General features: G+C 43.9%; 1 pseudogene across 1 annotated transcript; it reads right to left on the bottom strand.

Moving 5' to 3' along the window:
* Positions 1-322: 322 nt before the first annotated feature.
* On the bottom strand, positions 323-4413 carry LOC144769489 (large ribosomal subunit protein uL18-like; annotated as a pseudogene). The gene is made up of 5 exons (XR_013598706.1): positions 4301-4413; positions 2260-2329; positions 2050-2164; positions 906-1040; positions 323-328 (listed from the first exon to the last, which is right to left on the bottom strand). The product of XR_013598706.1 is annotated as a large ribosomal subunit protein uL18-like (transcript).
* Positions 4414-5600: the final 1187 nt, after the last annotated feature.

Below are 5600 nucleotides of genomic sequence, written 5' to 3'. Positions count from 1 at the left end.
CTTAAGCAAGCAAATGCATAAAACACGCTCTTCAGAAGGCCAACTGTTTGGAAATCAAAACGTTCCTCAAGTTGCTGTCTAAATATCACACTGTTAATTTGTTCCAATATTTTTCACTGCAAGCTAAAGTAGCCCAGAAGTACACAATCTGATAAGGTAAACATAGTTGTGAAATAAAAATTAATCAATTTCTGATTATCCTCAAATACACAGCCATATAACAAGGGTTCAGATTACAAGCAGCCCGTTTCTACATATTGCAAATACAAGTTGCACAATAAGCTTCACACACTCCCATCCCCCAGATGTAATTTCCGGCTGGTCAAACCTACCAAAATGTAAAAAGGGAAAAATTCACAGTAAATGACAGGACATGCAGATTTTGGTGTGGTAAGCACCCGAGACGTCTGCATCTATGTCCCATTTTGGGGGGCAATAACTTATTTGGTGCTACTTCTCAAACATGATAAATTTCAGAAACTATTGTGTTCTAATTTCAGTGGCAATATGTATATTGCATCCATTTCAGGGTAGACCGTAATTGATAGCTATGTATGCATAAATATAGATAAATAAAAGTGAATACATGACAGCTGATACTTCAAAGAGCACTTAAGAAAAGGTTCATCTAATACACAGAGTGAGAACTGTTTCTTGCTGCAACGAGAATACCCACCATTCTCAATAGAAAAATACTGTTCTAGGGCCAATTGTGCTTTCCCTGTCGAACCGTGAAAAATTGATTCACAGCCTACGGTCCGCATTATTTGGACTAACAAACTTTCTAGGGAATTCATCAGATGGCGAGTCAGAACAAGGCCAGCCAAAAAACAAATCATTGGACTGTAACAGGCTCTCAAAAAAAAAACACCACCTCAAGCAATCATCGCCCATATAATACATACCCTTCGAGCCAGCAGCAAACCAGTGCAATAGGAGGCAGCATAGTTGGTGAGTCCAACCTTCACACCATACTTGGGAAGTTCATGCGAATAGGCTGCAGCAACAATCATATCTCCTACAATCCTGGCATATGCAACCTAGATAAGTGGAGCAAGATTGAAAAACACATCAAATCAATGGACGAACAAGAAATCAATGTATTTAAACGGTCGCTCAGTTTAAGTTCTATTTTGAAAGCAAAGAGGAGTAAACAGGCTGGTTAACTTGGTAGAGTAGGATTTACCAATGATTTCAACACCATGATTCCTTACATTAAAATAATTTGGGGAGCTGCGACTATAATATTCTCTAGCAGAGATAGCATCTCTGCAAAGCATGGAAAATTATAGCCACGGTTTAACATAAAATTGATAGTTTCTATGTATCCCTTCTGACCCTCTGCTGGCAGCAGGATTTAATTTGTATACAAAAATTCACATATTTAAAAGTTAAACAAAGCTAATGGCAAAAACGAGGAAACCAGGTCAAATGGATAGGAATCCACATTGGGTGCAAATCAAACTTTCAGAAAAATAGGTAAATGCAAGCTTACATGAGGGTGGGCCTAAAACCGGAATAGGAGTTAGAGGGTGAGAACTAGTGTCCCTTTCAATAGGGACCATTAAGGCCCAAGTTTGCACCATGTTAATAACGATACCCCGGCTTGTTATTTATATGGTGAGAGAAATGGCGTCTATTAGGAGTTTCGTCAGAGTAGCATGCAGATTTTGGTGCAGAGTGCACCAATATAAGCACGGTACATTAAATGTTATATACTTTTTCCCAGTTACATTTTGGCAGGATTGAACTGCCAAAAGCTAACAGGTTCGATATTAAACACACCTGGTAATTACCGGATGTGATAACTAACACCAAACTAGTAATTCCGATCCTTGCACTAACTGGTTTACATAATGGTCGGAAAATACGAAACCACTCTAAATCAGGGCCATAACCCTTCTATTTTCTTTCTAATGTGCATAGTATTGAATTATTTAGGGAAAGTGTATAGTTGATTTAAGTACATGCAGATTTTCCCCCAACATGACGAAGCAAGTTCATTAAACAATAGGTACTTTATAAGATACTTCCTCATGACCAACATACCTGGCAGATGATATCTCTGTTGGTAATGCGTACAATCATCCGGTACTTCGGAGTGTTGTACTTGTTTTTGTCCTGGATCACCAACCGTTACGGGCATAATAATCAGTTTTCCCCTCTGTAAAGACCAATCAAAAGTTGTAGAATAGATTTGCTAAATGATTTGCTAAATGCACATATAAATGAATAAAAATGCAGGCCTACAAAACGTACCTCTCCTCCGACGGAACTTGACTTGGTACCTCTTGAAGTAGGCCTTGTTCTTGACAACTTTCACAAACCCCTGTGAAGCAGACAACACTGTATGAGTTTTAAGTGAGAACTATAAAGAATAGCTCCAAACACTATTCTGCAATACAAACTGACAATATTCAATTTAGAAGTTTTCCGACACATCAAGTGTTCGACGGGCGATCCATAACCAGCCGCCAAACACCTGTATGTTATATGTTTACGTTATTTGTTAAACCTAAGCACAGGACCGAAAGATAAGGGGTTCTTTGCAACCAAGCAATAAAGGCCGCTAGCCCATCGGGACATGCGAACGGCCAGCCAACAACCAAACGCATTTATGTAATTTATGTATGCTAAATGAAACCGCGAATTGTTCTAATTGTTATATGTGTATCTTGTCAAGGAAAAACAATAAAAATATATTTAAATATAAACATCACATACATAAAAAAAACGCAAGCACTCTATGCCACCAGAAAGCGCTGCGTTCAAGCGGCTGCAATCCATATCTTTCCACAAGTGGCAGAGGCTATCTTAAACCATTGCAGTAAACTCATACGCACATGCAGAACACTCGAAATGCTAAAGTGGTAAACGACTATATAAATCCCGTTCTAGATGGAACAGGGAATTTGCATCACTGCAAAACATACACACGTGCAGCAGATACTCGCAAAACTGCACACCACCACCAGGTCGCTGGACGTACAACAAGCTACTAAAAGTGTAGTCCTTTCACAGCGCTGATTATATATCCTTACAGTTCCAGGAGTACAAATAGTAAATAAACCTCTCCAGTTGACCGTGCTTTGTTGACTGCTTGGGCCAGGTTAACCATATCATGTTAGGTCATTTATTTTAAATTCGATATTGCGATGGCTCTTTTGTAATCCACTGCAGAGAGAGGTGGCAAACGCCTTTAAGTGTACCTACGACAATTCGCTTGTAATCCAGTGTAAAGCTGTGTAAACCAGTGTAAAGTTGTGTAAGCAATTAGTATCCAATTAGTATTCCTATTTTTTAAATTTCAGTTAGTGTTTGGCCTATTCACATCAAGTGTCATAAATGTGATAATGGCGAGTTCCACTTGCGCTGTCAAGGACTGCCCGACCACGCGTGCTCAACGACCACCAACACGCCAATACACACTTGACAAAGCATACATATTGCAGGACTAACTGTTCTACCCAAGTATGTGTCCCAACGCCTTGAGACCATCAGGATCCATTAGTTCGCGCTTAACAAATACCGAATTTACTTTCACAGTGGAACAATCCAGTGCTGGTTACCTCGTACTACCTAGAAAAGCAAGCAGAACTTCAACGACTTGGGGACGATGACAAACCAGTTATTTGGGAGGCACCGCACACTGGTAGAATAGAATATCTAGGAGCTACACCCAAACAATACAAGTCTTACCCTTTCTATACACCGCAGATTCTAACCACACCCTGCTACAAGACCACAGCAGGTCACAATACAGGTCTCCAGAAGCGGTGTCACAGAAATAGTGTCAACGATGGAGCTACAGTGTAATAAACGAAGACATTTCAGAGCAGCTGATGCCAGCACGGACCGCAGCTCCACAGACGTGCCTCTGCATCCCGAAGCAAGGCGGCAGAATCAGAGGCCCCGCAGGGGCGTTCAGGAAGCAGTGTCCCGTCCAGCAGTTAAGTATAGTGTCGGGCGCAGCGTACACTTCATAAGGACTACCGGGCTGCAGCACCACCTAGTACAAACCCACTTCCCAACATGGCGGCGCAGCCGGCCGGCTGCCCTTTCAGCCCAGGACCTGCATCGGCCATGGAGTCACAACACACTCAAATTCATGGGTTCGTGCACACAGCACGCGCACAATGCTCTGGACTCGGCAGCCATTAATGCAACGCTGGAAACGGCGCCGACTCTCTTCTCTCATAATCCAACAGCATCCGCACAGTAGAGGCAGGCTACGGCCCCATCGAAGCGCCCCTGCACCCTCCCGGTTCCCGTGGCGGAAGGATGGTGGCACTTTACTGACCATTTTGCACTTTTCTGTCCCGTGTTGCCGAGGACAGGGGAGTCACGGCACCGACGCTGGGCCCCCGCAGCACTAGGAAAAGGCCGCGCCTCCTGCGCATGCGTGGTAAGTAGGTTTTAGCTTAGTTAACAAGTCATTGCTCATGAAAGAGGGTGCGTAGTCCGGACTGGCAGCCGAGTGAAACAAGTCAGGTCCCGGGCCGGCCAGCCAATCACAGCGCGGCCCGGGAATGACGTCACGGGGGTGTCCCGGGCCGGCAGCCAATCGCAGCGCGGCCCGGGACAAAGGGGCGGGGCTTAAAAAAAGCACCAGAAACGCCCCCGAATCGCGTTTTCGTGAGAAAGCGCGATTGACAGCCTCTGCCTCCCAATGGCTAGCCTCCATTTATGGAGCTAGCCAATTGGAAACAGAGGCTGTCCTAACCTCACTACTAACAACAAAAGATTTCGACTGGGAGGGGCTTCGCCCCTCGCCAAAAGTCGAAACCTAAAGAGTCACACTAACGGTCCACCCGGGCTTGAACGCCCAGTTGGCAGGAACTGCATCCCGTGGAGATAGGCCGAGTATGCAGTAAGTAAAAGCCTTTCTGGGTTTATGCACGCTAAATGTGTCTATCAATGTAGCCCCTGCCCCTTCTTTTTCCCTCTCTCTGCAGGTCGCATCGGAATAACGACCAGTGTATGAAAACGGTGATCTAACGGACGAAGAGACGGGAAAAAGGGTTTTGATTATGGTACCTAACCGCAACTAGCAAACCATGACTATTTTCTCTCCCTGAACTTAGCGCCTGGGAGGGCAGCCTGAAGGGAAAACCACAAAATATAACTTCGCTTGGCACCCCGAATAGTACAACTAAAATGACGTGCGCTAATGAATAAGCACCCCACAATTAATTGAATGGGGAAGGTTAAGGAATATTTTGAGGTGAGGTACATTTAAAATCTACTGCATCCTTCTTCGCACCCTCCTAGACATGTAACTTCAAGCTGCCCCATTGTTCTCCAACTGACACCAACCGTTGTCTCAGCCTGGAAACGCATTTGCTAAAGATGACTCGAATAAACCACCGTGAGCATTAGCCCGACCAGGTTAGTTCATGACCAATTGCCCAAGGCGTAAGTGTGTACAATCAAAGCCACCAGTAAGGGCAACCGACGGTTAAAAGAGAAGAAAAAGGTAAAAAGAGCTTAGGATGCTAAAAACGCGCAGCATGCAGAAAGGGATAATTTTGGCCAATATCTGTTTTATGTTTTGTCTTGGATTTTTGTATATAATACATGTATTGTCTCCCCCGTCTGAG

Source organism: Lissotriton helveticus, chromosome 7, assembly GCF_964261635.1.
Source record: "Lissotriton helveticus chromosome 7, aLisHel1.1, whole genome shotgun sequence".
Lineage (NCBI taxonomy): Eukaryota > Metazoa > Chordata > Amphibia > Caudata > Salamandridae > Lissotriton > Lissotriton helveticus.
Note: the sequence above shows the minus strand (reverse complement) of the source record. Positions and strands in the feature narration are given on the sequence as shown.